Source organism: Amblyomma americanum, chromosome 6, assembly GCF_052857255.1.
Source record: "Amblyomma americanum isolate KBUSLIRL-KWMA chromosome 6, ASM5285725v1, whole genome shotgun sequence".
In the NCBI taxonomy this organism is placed as follows: domain Eukaryota; kingdom Metazoa; phylum Arthropoda; class Arachnida; order Ixodida; family Ixodidae; genus Amblyomma; species Amblyomma americanum.
Window position 1 is genome coordinate 79519289 of NC_135502.1, and position 19119 is coordinate 79538407.

At 45.9% G+C, this 19119-nt stretch overlaps 1 protein-coding gene across 1 annotated transcript in view; it reads right to left on the reverse strand.

Moving 5' to 3' along the window:
• Nucleotides 1–18534, reverse strand: part of LOC144093772 (cell adhesion molecule DSCAML1-like) — a 238465-nt gene extending 219931 nt beyond the window's left edge. Inside the window, exon 1 of the mRNA XM_077627473.1 lies at nucleotides 18010–18534. The gene's annotated coding sequence lies outside the window, so the exon portion shown is untranslated. The remainder of the gene's footprint in view (nucleotides 1–18009) is intronic.
• Between the last annotated feature and the right edge of the window lie 585 nt (nucleotides 18535–19119).

A 19119-nucleotide genomic window follows, 5' to 3' on the forward strand; every position in this document is an offset into this window, starting at 1 on the left:
GCGCTATTTTATCGCAAATTTGTACACTGGCTAAGCACAAGAGCCATCTTGACAATAAGAAAAGTTCTAGCCATTCTTGAACTGGTCTCGAGTACTAAATACAGAGGCGGGGACCAAACGAAAACCAGTCTTACGTGCTGCAGTACTTTCGGCTGGCTCGTTCTTTTAGGCACTAAAGCATTTCTGCTCACTTCACTGTGTAAGATCGGCTAATGCTTCGTAATAACCGTTCTTTATTGTACTTTTGTTTTTGTACTTCCTTGTCTCAGCACTTCTACACAATTAAGTATGAATGCAGAAATGACGGGAGACAGCGAGTTCAACTTAGTGTGTGTGTGTGACGCACGAAAAACAAAACTACTAGCCCCAGACGACTTAATCTACCAGTACGCATTACGCGTATTTAAATAGCAGTTCAGATTCACCAAAAGATTATTGATCGCTTAAGAGCGTTTTCCTTTCGGCCAAAAACTGCTGGACTCTGCGTGGCGCGTCTAAAACTGAGTTTTCCTAACACGTGTCTCACTGTAGATACTGAATGCGTCCATGCTGTGATGAAAGTGTACGTAACGTAAAATGTACCGAGTCTTGTGGCCTCGGACCCGCACTAAGCGTTGCCATGGCAACGGTCGACGACTTGCAAGTGCGCAATGTTGAAGTTAAGCGTAGCCGCGCCGGCTTGTTTAAATGCCGCGCGCTTCCTTTTCGTTCCAGGAAAAGAAAACGAAAAAAAAGTAAAACCTGTTCAGGTAAACAACATCTGCTTTTTTTTTCAGAGGGCTGCGGCTTGGTGTGCTTCTTTTGTCACTCTACAACTTTCTGATTAAAAAGTTTTAAGCCACACTTTCTGACTAAAGCGATCATTATTAATCTCAGCTAAGCACGCAAAAAGAATCTTCTCAGCTGTGGCACAAAACCTCACAACACAGCATTATACCTCATCCAGCGCCCGTGCGTTGATTTACTTTGAAAGCTTAATCCATGTCATGCAGAACTTCCATTAGCGCCGAATTTTATTCTATTTAATGAGTCACGGCAACTTCGCGCCGTATGTTGCTTTGGGACTTCGAAGCGGAATCTGGTTTCCTTTTCTCTTGCATGAACTGCACTGTGCACCGCGAGCGAAATAAAAAAAGCATTCCCTGAATAACTGAATGACCTAATTTTTGACTTTGTTTTTTTTCTTTCACTCTCGATAAGTATTTTATTTTTATCTTCACCCTTTTGGGATGCGTTTTCTAGTTAAAATACTTCACTTTTTCAGTATGTAGTTCTTCAGCACTGTTCAGTGAGCTCCGACAGTAGGAGAAGCTACTCCAGTGATCGCGGTTAGTTATACCGAAAGCTGACTGAAAAATTAGCTTGAGGTCTGATGAGAGACAGTGCGCTATGAAGCAACCCTGTGGTCGGGATTTTTTGTGTGCGTTTATTTTACAAGAAAGCTTTCGCGATTGTTCTTTACTACATGCGTAAAAAAATGTTAGTGTAAGATTCTAGCACATTGTCCTCACAACGCGGTGCTGGCTGGTCAAGCTGAATGCTGAAGTACAACACTCGTGCACGCGTACCACTTTCTGAGCATAACATAGGCAGTGTCAGTGGTTAAGGGTGGTAAGGCAAGGTGGAAAGGCAAGGTAGAAAGTATTTCGACATGAAATTTTCTTGTGACAAAATGACAATGAAAGCGAGTTAAGAACTGAATTAATCATCACGCAGAAGTGCCTGCTTCTCGCAGCAGTCGGCAATGTGAGATAAGACGAAACTTAAAAAAATGAGAACTCGTCGACTTTTACTGTGAAAACACGAAGTGACATATTAGGTAGCCCACGTAGCGGTAAAAGACATTCAAACGATTTATAACCCAAGTAAAATCTCAAGAACTTACTAAAAACTTAAACGAGAAAATTTACAATGAGTCTTTCGGTTTGTATTCAGGTAAATTGAACTGAAATGAATACTTGCTCATGAAATAACATTTCCTGCTTTTCTTTTTTATTACCAGTTGTTGTTCTGGTGGCCGTCAAACGGGTAAAGCAGTGCATTGTCAAAAGAAACCGGTAAAGCTGTTCTTTTTTTCCCTCCGCAGAAGTCAATCGCATGTAGTGAGTGGCCTCCGTTGCTCTAAGGTACGTCAGTCCAAGCAACCAATTAATTGAGAATCGCATTTTTTTCAGCAAGCGATAATTCAAATAAGTGCATGAGTGAATAAAAACAAGCAAAAATAAAAAAGAAAACAACTCTTCTACATATACGGACCGTGCACAGAGCTTGCAGGTTTCTTTTTTTGTATTTACAATCTCCACTTGGCCTGAAGAACATTTAGAGTGAGAGAAGCACATATTGTTCACTTTTGTGAAAACCTCCGCAGCTAATAACCCACTGTACCAAGATATTTAGACGAACAACTTCTCGCTTAGTGGTCCACACAAAGGGTGCTTTGCCTCAATAAGAGCGTTTAAGAGGTGAAGCGCACTTGCCTAACATTTGCTGACCGGCGATTATCCTTACGTTCTCAGCGTTAAGTAGCTCTTTTTACTAGCATGTCTAACTACAGTAAAAGGACGACACATGCTTAAGATTTTTCCTTTCTTCTGTATTGCGGCTTCGCTGCATAGAGGGCACTCCTAATGCACTAACTGCAATTGATGCTAATAAGCGTGTTCTTAAGTTCCAAGTTAGGATCCTGAAAACAGAGCGTGGCCTGTGGAATCGGAGACCCGTGGACATTAACCAGGCATGTAAGTGATTAGACGAACATGCGAGCGAGCGGAAGAGAATGTAGATCAGGCGCTGTATTAAGCGATATGTTAATTCATGGGCCATATGTTCTCAATTTAAGTCTTATTATGCATAAATTCTGTTCTCAGGTCAGCATAATTTTTAGTATATGCTCAGCAAAGCAGCGAACGTTTAAGATAGCTGATGAAAGATTCTATGAAATTGTCTAGCGTGACAACGCAGTAATTCTGGACAAATTCTCCTCAAATACAAAAAGTAAACAAGTACACAGAGCGTCATCATACAATTCAGTGGGCCGCTTTTATCGAAGTGCGCTGACCAATAGTTAACATGTTACTTGAGTGTCGATAGGTGTCAATTCTCTCGAGAATTCAGTGAGTCATCTGGTGTCAAAAACATGCCCGTGCAGATATTCCCAAACCACTCAACGCCAATCCTGTCGCTCCTGTGACGGCATTTGTGACACTAAAATAGAACGGTGAGGCCCGACGCACAATATATTGAAATTATACAAATAATGTTATGAGCGTAAGTATGAATATTTGTAGCATCAACACTATTTCTAACTTAAAACTTTGTAACTACAGTAGTAAAGAGCAGTAATAGTAATCATAAAATAGAATATCCGGAGGTGTAATAATAAAGATTAAAAAAAGAAAACAGAAAGCTGTTGACCGGAAGGTCTACCATCTAGCAGCTAATCGCCACCGAGAAGGCGTATGAAGTGATCTGAAACATTTTGAAAACACGTTTACAATTTATATTTTTCTCACTTCGCACTACTCACGCTACCCAGAAACGCCGCACTTTGAATTGTTCAGTTTTCTGTTCTACATATTCATAAGACTCGAGTAAAAAGACTAGCGTGACTGCTCGCCAGCCTAACCAACACCATTTTTCTTTTTATTGTGTGTTTTTATAGCAGGGAATCGGTGCACGCGTGTTTCCGATGCCGTGCCTTCAGCGGTAAAGTTCCCGCGCACTTGTTTTTCCTGCGAGAAAAGCAACCCTCTCTCGCGAGAAGCGGCACCGGAAATCTACCGTTTTCCACCTCCATGCGGAGGGCGGAGAGAGAAATGAAGGAAACGGTGCTGTGAGAAATCTTGGGGGCTGTGAGTAACGGACTCTCGGCAGAGCCGGCTTGATGGATCTGATTCTGGCGTGTCGGTAGAGAGCAACATTGGCCGACTTAGCCTTCAGTTCCCACTCGGACACGTGCTGGCCAGGTCGATACGGAATCAAGTGTTCCGCTCGCCCATTTGTACTCATAAATATTCGTTAGCGAAGTTATTTTAGGAGAAACTGCGGCCCATAAGTCCGAGCGACCGACAAAGAGGGGGAGGAGAAAAAGAAGATCAGGAATTAGATTTCAACTGTTCCTCTACAGTGCGGGGCAGAAATCGGGAAGTGGAACTTGATCTTCGAATAATTTAATAGACGGAACTGAAGCCTGATGCTTATCATGGTTTCATTCCTTCTTTCTTACTTTTGAATAGAGCAAGCTGAACAACTTTTTTTCTTTTATTTACCCTCCATGTTTTTCTTCTTTCATTTTGTTCTCTCCTGTCGTTACGTGGTCTAAATTTTTTCTCAACTACGATGTTTCTGTGGTTGCTGAACACCTTTTCATTATAGCCGTTTGACGGAGCTTAGGGGCGAACACATAAATAAATAGCTAGTTCCTTATTCCAAATCTTGCTCACCGCCTTCCAATATTCCCATTAAACACTTCGAAAGAACGCCGTTCTTACTTCGAGTTATTGATCAATTCTGTCTTCTCCTGCCATCTTCTTACCGTCCTGGTTATCTTTGTTGCTTTTACACCACGCTAGGTTTGCTAATTTTCAACCGAGAATGATGTTATCCAATATGGCCGGGTCATGTTGTTGCGCTTTCACAGTATGGAGAAGCAGGATGACTGTCAGACATTGGGATCGGTATGCATGATCGGTGAGCAGTTAGTTTGTAGAAAATATAGTATATCGTATTAACTGAGGGAAGGTTTCCAGCAGAACTGTGGCGCTTTGGTTTGAGTTTAATGGGCCGGCTTGCTCTGCTTGTGCCACAAGGCATGAAAATCATGATCTTTTACTTGTGTGTTGTTGTGTATTCATGCCAAGTCAAAGCATGACAAACAATAAAGTTTTGGTAAGCTTCATGAGCACAACGACTGCTTCGGACAGACGTTGGTCCGGAGTTCTACCCTCGGGCCACTATGAATTTTTTTCAATGACGAAGTATCTGTGAAAGTTGTATAGCTTTCCTTTGTAGCGTATGTCTGTGCTTGAGTAAATGATGAGTAAGTACTCCAGTACATACGTAGACTAAGTGCAAACCCCACGATCTCTTGATGGCTGTGCTTTGGTGAGGTTGAGCTCTTATTTCTTTCAAGGGAGCTTGGGGGCGTCGTAAACGAACTTGCTTCATTCGCGCTAGCGTTGGTTCCAATCCCGCTCGGGCGCCGTCATGGTGTTTGAGTGGCTATGGCGCTCGCATGTTGGCCGGAAAGACACAGGTTCGATCCCTGCCGGGGCGGTCGAATTTTGATGAAGGCGAAATTGAAGAGGCCCGTATACTGTGCGATTTCAGTGTACGCTAAGGAACCCCAGGTGGTCGAAATTTCCGGAGCCCTTCACTACGGCGTCTCTCATAGCCTGAGTTATTATGGGATGTTAAGCCCCTATAAATCAAATGAAATCAAATCAATCCCGCTCGGAGCGCCAGAAAACGTTTCTTCTGCAAGGTGTTATTTAGACGAAAAATTTCTCTTCGCAGGCATTTAGTTTCAGCGTTGGCTTCGCTGCAATTTGGGGATGTCCTTTCGCTGAGTCAGCCAAGAATAGGAGGTAAAACGATTTCGTACTCGGGAGTGGAATCTCGGCGTCACCTGAAAGAGCTAATGTTTTTTCTTTCATTATTTACCTTGAACATTGGAATTTACTTCAGTGCCGATTGATGCCAAGTCAGACAGAGACATAAAGCTTCTGAGGCTAATGAGCCTCTTCTTAAAGTGGCACCCTCTGTTTATTTAATAATAATAATAATACATTTTTTATTTTCTTATTCCAATACAAATGCGGGCCTGCCAAAGCCTTAGAAGGCTTGAGTGGCAGCGCCTGAATTTATTAATGGGTACCCAGACATCCAGGCATTTTGAGAGATCACATCTCTGTCGAAAACAAGCCTCAATTGTACACTGAAATATATGCCTTAAGGTTTTTCTCTGCAAAGCTGCACTGAGCCAATGTTACGAAAGAATTGTGTCGGGCCATAGAAGATCTATACCACAGGGAACATGTGAGTCCGGTATTTCAAAAAACATTTCTTGAAGGGTTGCGTGGCGTAAGCACCTGTAGGATCTCAGTCATGGGCGGCTGCTCATACCGCAAGATGATGGTAGAAAGCACAAGGATCCCACTTAACTTGGTCAATAGTATAGCTCCGAACGTGGCTTACACTCTCTATAAAATGCCTTCTTGTCACTTAAGTGTCACGAACTTTTATTGTTTCTCACTAGCGAAACTTTCTTTAAGCTCTGCGTGATGTAATGTGCAGAATAATGTCACGAAGGTTTAGCTCGGACTAGAGAGATGGTCGTTGACACAGGCGCTACCAAGCTTCTGTCACACCGTGGGGTGGAAGTCTTCGATATTTAAACAAATTGAAACCCATGCAATGGAAGGCTCTGAAAACTCCGAGAAATATGAAAGCGCGATAAAGTGGAAATGGCGTCGTTAATGTGAGCTTCGAATATATGATAAGGCCCGTTGAACTTGCTTCACAGTGCAGAGGCTGACAAGCGATAAATTCGCAAGACTGTACTTCTCGCGATTTCTTGGTGGATTCTGTGCAGTATGTTTATCATGAAAAATTTACGCTCCGATTACGAAACCTAAAGAAGAAATTTTGTTGTCAGGTCGCCTGTTTGAGCAGCCCGTATTTCTGAACTCTACATGTTCTACTTGCAGCTTCAACGTCGGGCAATGTAACTACTAACATCAAAGGGCGGCAGCTTTTGTGACTGAGATGCCGCGAGTTTGTGCCGATTGTTTTGTGAGCGACCTAGATGTCTCGGTTTTTCTTGCGATGGTTATGAAAGATACCGGCACGGCGTTACGCACAACTCAACGCTGAAGTGTCAAGTATAATGTTTTCAGCACGCACACGATTGAACATGGCGACCACGCGCTGTTTTTAGTGACCCGAAAAATTTCAGTTTGAGCAAAATTTCTGCCTCCCCTTCGAGTTGCAAGAACCAATTGCCATTCTCATCGTTCCAAGCTGCGACCAACGGCTTACTTTAACCTGAAAATCGTTTTAATGTCACACTTTTGCTTTTTTTTCTTGCACCGCTTCGGTCATGTGCTGAGAAACTCGTCTCCGTGAAAGGCCCAGCCGCGGCCAGCGTCAGAAATAGATCGCACATTTCTTGACGTTTGCTGGCGCGTCGTGCCGTAATCGATGGCCTGACATTTCGTGACTCAGGACCAGCGCAGGTAGAGGTGGTACACAAAACATCGATGAAGCTCTTGCTTCCGCTATGCAGAGGTAAGGTGATACATTTGGCTCTGATGATACCTTTGGTGAGCGTCTTAATAGGCCAAAACCCGATACCTGGCTCCAAATAGTCAGCAGTCGCAGCTGTGAAGTAAAAAAAATGGCTACAGCCATTTCCTGATGCGAAGCCTATCGAGGTCTTTGTTACTCTTTCCAGATTCCTCTCTTGTCCAGCGAGCCAATATTCCGACTACAAGAGCTAACGGGTAGGTATATGAAGTTCATCATGTAATCGGTTTCTTATCAGTAATTCATGTTGGCTCAAAAGCGAGTTTGAGAATTCTGCTCTGCACAGGGAACATTTTTTATAAAACATTAAATACATATGCTCCGTAGGAAAACAGATCCGCCAATTGCTCCGGGCTAGATGTGAAAAGCTGGAGACCGGTTTACGATTTCGCATCAAATAAAGTTTTCTGATTTTGCGTCATAGCTCGCAACAAGGCGTTCAGGAGAGGCGCATAGTGGGGCGATAAAGAAGATTTTCCTGGCTCACATCACATACAGCCTGTGTCGAAAGAGTGCAGGCGAGTGGGTTTACTACAAGGCAACGCTGTGTAGTTCCTGTAGCGATCCGGAAATTCCTAACCTCTGTGAAATGAGAAAGGTAGTTCGCGTCAACGCCGAGAGATTTGGAGCCCTGGCATTGCAAAACGAGCCATACTGCCTGAATGGCTGGCAAGAAAACTTGGGGGCCGTACACTTTTCAGATCTGCTGTACAGGTCAAGAATACATTCTACCGTAATTCTGAAGCAGACGTCTAGATGCCTTCTGGAACTTCTCTACCCCCCCCCCCCCCCAGCTCTTACCGGTACAGAGAATAACCTGGCATACAGCAAGGTTATAGAACTTTAAATACAAGTTACGCCAATACAACTGTTCTTCCCTGTCTGTGTAAAGCGCTTACGTACACAGACATAAAAATTAGAGGTGGATTTATCCTGACGTCTTTGGCAGTCGAGTATGTGTTTCCCAGCGCATGATTACTTAATCTTCTTAAAGTAGGCCACTTTGAAGAGAGAGAGTAATTTAATAGCATGACCCTATGAGGCTAGTTGGTCTACATCCACTTAAAAGTTCTAGCGCGACAAAGGCGAGGAACAGTAAAGAAATAAAACGCGGGGCGTTCGTGTCGCCTTTCTTCTCTGTGTCTCGTCTTTGTCGCGCTAAAGGTTTCAGGTAGAAAGAAAGGTTTTGAAATGCCCGGAAAAGTTGGCTAGACAACACCTATAACTCATGATACTCTTCATCGTTTATTTCCTAAACTGGTTTCTCCGAAACCGCACTAGAGGAAAATGCTGAAAGCTGGCTGAAGACGTTAGTGAAGTAATATTAAAAGATGGTTAAGTACCCACGACTGTTTCTAGAGGTCAGCCGTAATCTTCATTCCTTCGATGTAAAGTGAATTCAAGCACCAAAAACGAATAAAAAATTTCTGTGTGCATACAGATGGAAAGTACGGACTAAAGGTATCGTCGCACGATACCCTTACCCTTTACATTTACCCGTAAGTACCCGTCCCGTAAGTACCCGTCGCGTAAATACCCGCCTGCATTACAGCCCGCCACTCACCGAGTCACCGGCTCGTTTTTGCAGAACTTAGCTACCCACGGCCTCTTTTTTTCTTTATTTCCCCCAGAGACCTACTGGTGCGCTACACGGGTGAAAGGCATTTACTTCAGGAACAAGGCGGTTGCACCATACCCTGCGCTACACTTTCCAGGTACTCGGCCGCTTGGATCGAGCTTATTGCGACAGTGAGGCTCGCTGCCAGGGCGCTCATTTTTCTTTCTTCGGTTTGCGCGGAATCGTATGCGCGTGTCCCAAATGGCGCTGGCAAACTCGTATCGAAAGGTATCAAAGGGAACTTTCGGTGTTCGCTTGCGAAACTCCTGTGGGACAGGATTCATTCCGAACATACTGACCCGCAGAAGAAGCCTCCGGCGTGCCAGAACCGCGTTGGTTAAGCGAGCTGGGAAAAGTGCTGGGTTGGTGTGGGTTATTGTTAAGCACGGCGCTGCAGTCTGCGTAACTGCACAGCGGCAATGAAACACCCCTTCATTTGCAGACGTCTGCCCGCAAATTACGCACGTATACAATGATGCAGTCTGTATCGGCGGTCACGCCCTGTCATTTGCTCTCTCTCTATGCCATGGTGGAGCTTCGTGTTTTGCTTTTTGCCATTGTGGTTAGATCCTGACGTCTTTGGCAGTCGCGCATGTGTTCGCGGTGCAATGGAAACCAAGGAAGATCTGCGTCTGCCTTCGTCCGGCGCCTCAGCTAATTATTTTTGCGTACCTTAAAGGAGTATAGACACCTAACTTCTGGGTACGCGTTTTCTTGTTTGTAATGATGCGTAAGGCATTATTATACATGAATTAGAACCTAATATACTCATACGACTGGTAAATAGTTTATAAAAGAATTTCTTTCTTGTGAAGCTTCGGTTTCAACAGTCGAATGAGGACTGTGACGTCAACGCGTGCTTACAGGTCACCTGAGACATTAAAAAACTGCAATATATTCGCTATTCCACATTCGTTGTCATTTCAGTTCTTAAAGAAAACTACCTTCAGCACTGTACTGAATTAAATCGATGAAGCAGTGATTAAATGAACATTTTTCCATGTCTCGCATGACATAAAACCACTCTTTGACGTCAGAGCCATCGTTCATCTGTTAAAACCAAAACTGAGGCAGGATGACAGAAGTACGATTACAAATTATTTAGCGGTCGTAGGTGAATATCACATGGTGATTTATGCGTAGTGATGTCTTCCGCATCTTTCAAGAGAAGAAAACTTGCAACCAAAATTAGGTGTCAGTACTCCTTTAAGATACGCCGCTATGGAAGGAGAAATGACACCAGTAACTAACCTTAAACAAGGGGGAGTTGCGTGGATTAGAGGACGAGTGCGGGTTAGTAACAGCCTTGCAGCAATCAAGAAGTCGGAATACCCTTGGCGGAATATGTAGTGGTCTGCTGGCGTAACTGTGAATTGAAAGCGATGCTGGGGGCGGGAAAGTAGGCATGGGACGGTGATGGGCCAGGAAGGGAGGTGAAATAAGGTGATTTTCTGGCTTACTGTAGTCGTGGCTGCCGCAGTACGGAGCCTAGTGTTAAGGAATGAGAGAGGCCTTTGCCCGGGAAAGGTGGCAACATGGCCGACGACGGCGGTGATGACAGTTCGTGCACGTAAGCGCAATCAGAAACTGTGGGGGCCACTCATGACTGACGGCTGTGGTAGTAGGAATCTTCCTAGGAGGAGATTGGAAACTACTTTCTACCACATCGTCATCATACCTATAGACAAGTGAAAAGCTCTAAGGGCCAAGGGTTGAATCTGCGGAGCAGGTGTGAAGCTGTTCGGACGCGCTGACTCACGCGGGGGTTTGAGATAGTGGAGAAGCCAGTCACTTTACTGCCGAAGCTAAGCATAAGCTTTTCCCAGCACTAGGGAATACTGGTCACCACAGGGGCAGGAATTGTTCCAGTAAGCAAAAATCATCCATTGAACGTGTATAGGCATTTGTATGGAGTCCGAAGGTTGGCGATCTGTACTTACCGCTACATATTGACCGAACTCGTGCTCTCCTTCACCTCCTGTGGAGGTGCATCAATTTGACAACAGTTTTGCAAAGTATGGACTGATACAGAACAGGAACTAACCGCTGTATTCAAGGTATCACCAAACCGGTCGAAAACCTGGTAAATTCATAAACGTATCAAGGGTTGAATTTCGAGTAGTGCCATGGTGAGGGAATTTCACTACTGTGGAAGTCGCGTAAAACGACTTTTTAGTGGCGCACATTGTTTCCGGAGCCATCCTAGCATGAGAGACACACCCTCTCGGCATAGTTCATAGACGGGTTCAGTTTTGTGTTATCAAGCAACTGCGCTAAATCGTGTAAAGCCCTTGCGATCCGCAACCTCGAACGGAACAGCGCCAGAACTATTCAAGTTTGTAAGACTTTCATGAAGAGAGTTTACACAGTTAAAGATGAAAACACAGAGTACGTCGGCACCGAATTGTTACTTTAAGCGTTGTCTTACGTGGAGTGCAGCTGAAGGCCACTCTTTCTGTGCAGAACGGAACTCTATAAAAACTAACAATGCCGTCCATATGCTGTAGCATGGTTTTTTTTTCCCTGCCTTTGAAAGCGTACCGAAAATAGCAATGTCCCCTTTATTGAATGAGGACAAAGATGTGCCGCTTGTGCGCGAATTGCATTACTTCACGAATAGCGTTATCTCTTTCGGCAAGTTTTTATTAGCGATGACAAAGGCACGAAGCGCGAGCTAGTGAATGGAGCCATGCGCGCAAACCAAAGCAAAAACTTGAGTTGTTCGATGGCTGCACTGCCAGTTTCAATCATTACCGTTATAACTAATGAGCGCGTAGGCAGTCGATGCGCAGAGAGTGGGGTGGTGGGAGAAATTACGGTGTCCAGTAAGTAAATGGTGATCGCCCAGGTTTAATCCTTCTAATGGTTTTCCTGCATTTGCTTTGTGCGTGAGGTTCAATTTCCCGTTTTATTTTGCAGTACTATACCGCTGCAAGCAATAAATAACGCCTTGGCGGGCGCTACTCGAATTTGGGCTTCAACTATTGCAAAAATATACAAATGAATCACAAGTACTCAACCAGAGTTCGAGTTCCCAGCGCTGCTCACGCATATGCTGCGTGCCGCGTTTTCTTGCCTTTAACCCTCACTGCCCTCATGACGACAGCCAGAAACCCCTTTTTTCCTCGTGAACTCGCCCACACGCAATCTCGGCACGATTAAACAGTGGTCCGTCTAATCCAATGCCGCGGCGTTATTAATAATGAGCGTCCCTATTTTAGCCGTCGGCTCAACGCGCTTGCGTTTTGATCCGATAATCCCCCAAAATTCGCCGACTTTCTCCTCGGATCGCTTGATTTGGAATTCAGTTGGACGTTCGCGGATCCCCTAATGAGACGGGAGCGACGACTCTCCGAGTGCGCGGAAAAGTTTCCCTGGAAAACTTGGGTTGCGACTCGCGGGTCGGCGGTCGAGGATTATCGGCTAGCAATGCCCTGTAAAGAATAGGCCGGCCGCTCTCGCACAGCGGCGATGCTCTAGCGAGCCCGAGCCGTTCCCGTTCGCTGACCTCTGCTCGGAGCTCCGTTTCTAAGCCACTAATTTAAATTCGAGAATGATACACAGGCGCACACGCTCCCTCGCATCCCATTCCACCACTGCGGATCTATATAGCTCGAGCTTGTATACCCTCAATGCGCGCCGAAGCAACCCGGTGCCACAGGTTCGCTTTCGGCGTCCCAAAACGTCGTCTAACTCGGCGGTGACAGGCTTTGGCAGTGGGTGTGGAGTATATTTGCAGCTAGCGATCTAAAACGCACTGGGCCAGAAAAGGAAGGAGGTGTGTTGTGGTGGTTTCGAAAAGTATCTCCTCTTGATGCCCGTGTTTCTGTTAAGTTGCTGATGAGAGAGCGCTTCAGAACAGCCCTTTTGATCTTCAGCGTTCATGAGAGCGCTCTGCGATTCAAGTGGGTAATTCGTTAGACTGAAAAAATTAGGTCAGCTTACAGCGTTGAGTAGTTAGATTGCCTTACTGTACTAATGAACTGGACGCCCACACAAATAAAAAAAAACATGCACGAAGAGATAGCGTATGTGGTTAGCTTGATATTCAAGTTGCCGGTAAGGACTTGTGCTCGTTGGTTACGTACAAAAACACAGGCGGCGGTAAATGTCCAGAGGTTCTCACCGAAAGCGTTGACGTCGGCAAGTTCATTTGAAGCGTACGCAGTTTTTCATTAAAGTAAACAACGGGATATGATGAACTCCGTACTATCAGTGAAAAATGAAACGCGAAGAAGAGGATTGAATCACGTACAGGAAGATTACAAGCTGTTATTCGGGGGAGCGCAATATTAGTGGACGGTAATTTCACTTCAAAGGCGAGAAGACTGTCCTTTTGAAATGTTGATCGACCTTGCTTGTATTTCCTCTCCAGGAGCTAATGGGTTGGTGCTTTTGTGTTGGCGCTTCAGTTGCCTTGTTCGCTTTTTCATCCGTTTCTGATGCGACACGCAAGTCGTCGGCGTAGCCTTGAAATGACGCTAAAATTTTGCTTCTTTTCCGCATTTAGAAACTATTCCACTCTCTTGTGCTCGCAGAGCATGTGTATTTAGAAACCGGCGTGTCGCGAAAGTCGGGACAAGAAGCGTAGTCAACGTGGAAACGTTAACAGGTTACAAAGTTGTAACCAGTAATGATAGCGCAAAACTACAGAGTTCTTTGTTTCTGGATGCAGTATCTGCAGTTGTTACATGTTGCAAGTGGGGACCAACTTTTCAAACACCCGCGTTTCGTCTCTGGAAATCGTATTACTTAATGCGTTCTCAGTTCAACTGTCCCTCGTCTTTCTTCTCTTCGAGTTGCACACAGCGAAACGCGGATTTTACTTACCATATTACGTACGCAAGGCTAATAGGACGTGGCCGAAGAAAAGCTATATTCCAATATTTTATTTATAATTAACTGCACTCCTCCAACCAAAAATTTTAACTTAGCCCAACGTTTCGAAGCCGACTCGGCTCCTTCATCAGGGGTGACTGATTGCAGTAGCTAGCATCTTAGTAGTAGCTGGCAGACGCTAGCTACTGCCCTCAGTCACCCCTGATGAAAGAGCCGAGTCGGCTTGAAAACGTTTGGTTAAGTTAAAATTTTTGGTTGGAGATGTGCAGTTCATTATAAGTAGTCAAACCCAACCAGACAGGCAAATCTGTCAAAATGTTTAGTTTTCAATATTTTATTTCCACCTATTTTGCATGCCTGTATTAAACCTGAACGCAATACCCGAGAGGTGGCTGATACTTCTGGCGAAATATTTTTTTAGAAGCTGCCAAGTAGTTTCGTATTCGCTAACAATAACACCCCATGCATCTTTGCAATCACTGCCGTCTTGCATCTGACGCCTCGAACTTTTCTGTTTTCTCTTTTTCATAAATCGTGCGAAACTGATCAAGACGTGATATAACCGGTCATTCCTTGTACCGAGAACGGGAAAAGAACGTTCGGTAACAGGTTCGGGAGCGATAAGTGCTGCTTGACGCGTGCTCGCGAGGGCGCATACACCCCGACAACATGAGAGGTAATCACGAAATTTCACTAAAATTACTCCGCAGCGTTTACATTCGTTGAGTAGATGACGGGAACCCTAATGGGGACCCCTTCCAAAAAAACGCGGGCCGTCACGTCGTAATTCAATGCGAGAAGCGCTCGAATAGGAAAAAAAAAGCACGCACGTAGGCTGCACAAGCAGGGCACGAATTCCCGCCGGGTATGACCTGCGGTGCTGTTTTTTTTTCCGTCGTTATCGCCGCTCGCTTCCTGCTTTTTGTGAAGAGTGACACGAAAATAAATACGAGATAGGCAATGACGAGTAACCGGGCGTGAATATCAACCAGGGTTGTCGGAAGGGGGCACAGGGGGATAAAAAGCGTAAAAGTTAAAAAAAAAACAAGGTTGGCGCGTGCCCCCGACCTGTCAGGCAGCCAATAAAGATGGCCATCGCTGGGGGGGTGCGGCTTTTGCTCCGCGTCCATTACTGCGCAGGTGGTGTGGCTGGAGCTTTGAGCGGCGCGGCGAGAAATTACGGTAACAACGCCGGCGCAGCATCGAGCTTAGGTGTAGGAAATGAAACAAGAAAAGCAGAAGCTTTTACAGCGAGGAGAACATTGTGTCAAACTCGCGCGACGCTGATTTGACACATTCCGGGCGAGCGAGCGGCGCCGGCGGCGATGACGAAGGCGTTATGGCCCGGAGGAGAAGCGTTCGCGTCACCAGGACGTCGTGCGAATATACTTCGCGCTTCAGCTACAACGGCGTCACCTTGCCGTCACGAGCTTCGCGCGCGTGGATGAGTTTCGCTAAGGAGAGGGCGGGCTCTGTTCTGCCGGGACGTTTAAAAGCGAAGGTGTCGATAAGACAGGAGTGAAAGGGGGAAGTCGCCTTGTGGTGTTTCGTGCGCTTTCGGTTTTCTACGCGTATATGCCTTTCTGGCTTCATTGTTTTCTTCCGTTTCTTTTTCTTGTCGAGTGCAACTTTTTGTCCGAGTAATGTTCTTCTAACGCGAGAGCTTTAGTACGACCGTGTCGGAAAAAAAAAAAAAAAATCTCTGGCGTTTCAAACCTCGCAGCCGGAATAAGCTTGGTGGTCCACCTAGATCACGTGACCTTGTGGCATCATCGGAACTTTCCCGCCGGATTATGAGCAGACTGACCATCGTGGCATTTAAGCTAATGATTGGTCGCGAGAGGTTGCTCGGGAAGATCAACCTGGGTGGCACAAGCCCCGCCTAAGGCAGCATCTGCAGGTCATTGCAAAGCAGTGGCGCATCGCTTAACGCCTGCACCACGGTACTAAGAATGGTATGAGAAGTCCCATCAATGTGTGAATGTAATGTAGAGAATTACCCATTCCGTATATATGGGCATTAACCCATTAACGCTATCGCGTCGTAACCTGAAGGGCGGTGTTTAAGTGTCTTCTACAGTTTTTGTTGAAGCCTTACGGCACCAGTTGGCTTACTTCTTAGGGTAATAACGGTTGAATGCAGTACAGGTGGCGGTACATTTCAGACAGGAGGGCAAACAAATCACACCTGTACATAGGTTTTAAGCCTCCACCGTTAGGAAATTATAGTTTCTTGTGTGCTCATATGTTTGTCTCAGGTCGATTGCCTGTGCACACGTTCTGTGCGTATGTGCGTTTTGGAGTTTCAAAAGGTCGTCAAGCTTTCTGAGAGTGTCACATATTTGTGTACAATCATATAAGTGTCACGTGACGTGAAGGCAATGTTAAAAGAAGCTGCGCATGTCGTCCGATTTTAGCACACTCTGGGCTTACCATTGGTTGATCGGAACTCATTATTTTGACCGCATGAAGTACTGAGAAGCCCAATTGTGGGTGACGCCTTGACATATGATTATATCCCCGGCACCACGAAGCACCACCTCGCCCACTACCTGACGCGAGTTGGGTGTTGGTCTCGTAACTGCACTGGTATCTTAAAGTGACTTAGAACGTACACAGTGGCACGTAAGGCTCTTTAAATACGCCCTGGACCTATTACGGAAATATTTCTGAGGGAACCATTCTGGATTCCGGAGCCCTCCACTACAGCACATCTTTCTTCCTTTCTTCTTTCACTCCTTCCTTATCCCTTCCCTTACGGCGCGGTTCAGGTGTCCAACGATATATGAGACAGATACTGCGCCATTTCCTTTCCCCCAAAACCAATTATTATTATTATTAGAACCATTCTTGAGCGGTTGCGGTTTAAAAACAGATTTCGCTCAAATAACATCCCCGCTTCTTGTTTATTTTCACAAATTGGGGCACTTGCATTTTGCCTGGAGTTGTCTGTTTCAATCACTTCTGAGTTTTCTTTGCAAACCATAACCGCAGTTTTTTTTTCTTAAGATATGTCCTGCCCTTTGACCACAAAGTCGTAGAGGATGGTCTCATTTGCTCATAGCCGGAGAAATCTTTCACTGTAACCCGGCGAAGAGCTGCACCAATTTCTCTTGTGACTTTTCATCGCTGTAATTCAGTTGTCACAACTGGTTCTTGTAGTGACGCGATAAAGTTGCTGCAACGATATAATAACCCATACTAGCTCTTGACCTGTATTTTAAACGGATATTGTGACGTCCCTCTGATGCCAGTTATGCTGTTCGATATTCACCGTGCCTACTTAATGACGCCGCACCTGGATCTAACGTGAAATAGAAGAGACACGACTGTAAAAATTTGGGGAACGCAGTTCGCATGAACGGCAAACTTTCGTTAGCTGTTCATGCAAACTAAGCTAAGCAAAATGCTATTAGTAACGTATGTACGTGCGCCGAATGCGTAACGAGCGTTGTTGGCATTCCTAACATCTCTAACGTCCAAGTTAAAGGTAGTACTCAAGGTATGCATAATGTTTTTTATTTGTTTTTGTCAGGAAAATTTTATTATCCAAAGCATGAAGTAAGAGAAATATTGCTTGCTATTGCAACGATCAGTCTTCCAGTTTTCTGCTTTCCTCGTATGCTAGTAATGCTGCCAAAATAATGTCACCTCTACTTACGAACGAAACGGGGCGCTAGTTTGTTCCAACCGCATGATGGCAGTTAAGATTTAGACGACATACAAATTATTGTTTGTTCATTCCTCTTCCGTTTTCTTTTCTTTTCATTAATGTGATTTCTTCTGCTGTTTCTACAATTTCCCCAGAGTTGCTAAACATTCTTCGTTGTGACTTGTAGGGCGATATGCACTTTATATGAGTTTTTGTAGCAAGCGATATGAACTATATTTCAAGCAATACAAACGAACGCAAACGTACTGGCTGCAGTAAATTACTTGCTGCGAACAAACTCACGCTCTCTAACAACTACCAGCTAAAACCCTAAACACTGGAAGCATAAAAATGAAAGCTCTTTTGTGGGTCTGGCCCCGTCTGGCCGATGTCTGGCTGCAGTCTTAAGGTTATAACTCAGGATTTCTCTCATTACTACTCAGCGTTTCTCCAAGGACCGGAAAAAAGCTTCCAAGTGCACGTTTATCGCTTAAAGGTGCCCTGTGTGAACGTTGAGATGATATGTCCTCTGCTCAGAGGAATGTCTCGTCTATCGTCCCAATGTTTGTACAAAGACAAAGCATGCGAGACCAACCTCTTCGCGGGCAGGTGAGTCCCCAGGCGATCAGCCGGTCACCGGGCCGCGCGGCAAAGCGGTCTGCAACAGTACAGGATGAAAAAAGTTCGCCGGTGCCAGAGATGTCAATCTGTTTCGCGCACCTTCACACCGAGACACTGTGCCAAGGGCAGTTTCTCCGCCACAAAAATCAGGAGAGCACACACACAATTCAAGTTTTCTGGCGGCGTTCCTTTCCGCGTTCACGACGGGCACCCAGCCGGCCCGATTAGAAGGACAGAAGTTTCCGCAGAGACGTGCTGTCTTGCGTTTCGGCGACGAGGAGACTACGTGAAGGCAGCTCTATGTCTGTTTCAAAAGCCCGCGTCTCGCTCAGCACATGGCGGGAGGCCACCGGTGCCGGTCGTTTCGGCCTTCGCAGCCCGAGAGAAGAGCGATCAGAGCGAGCGACCGACGCGCGCCGCGCGCTCTTCCAAACAAGCGCGCCGTCGACGAGGGCGTCCGAGGTCTCCTCTCTCTAGGAGCGCCGGCGACAGTGTAGCCTTCCACTCGCTGGTACACGAGTAGCGCCCCGACTACTACCACCACGCGCTCTTCTCTCCTCCGCTTCCTCCTCCACAGTTTCGACCCTCTCTCATTTTCCTCCTCGTCACGCGCGAGCCCGACTCAGCGTCGGCGCTGCGCCGATCGCGGCCGCGGACTCCGGTGTGGTGCGTACTCTTTCCCCTACCCTCACCACAAAGCGCCCTCTTTCCTTCTGTTCTCCTGTCGGGCCAGCGCCAGAAACGGTGCGCGCACCGCCGCCCTGGTGTCAAGCCCGCGAATCGCAGCGGTCCGTGATCGCTGGTCCTGAGCGAGCTACTACAGCTAGCCTCTCTCACCTCTCTCTGCCTCTTATTTCTCTTTCACCCTACCTCTCGTCCTCTTCTTGTGGCCGTCCGCGCTCGCTCGCGCACCGGACGCCGCGGAACACAAGACGGCAGCATCGTACCGCGGCGCGTCAGGATCGGCCCGTACCTGTATCGGCTCCGCGAGCACCTCTGCTCTTTACTTTACTAGTTGATTCTTTTCATTTTTTTCTTTTTGCACTACCTTTCAACTTTTTCTTGCGCATTATTTTCCTCGTCG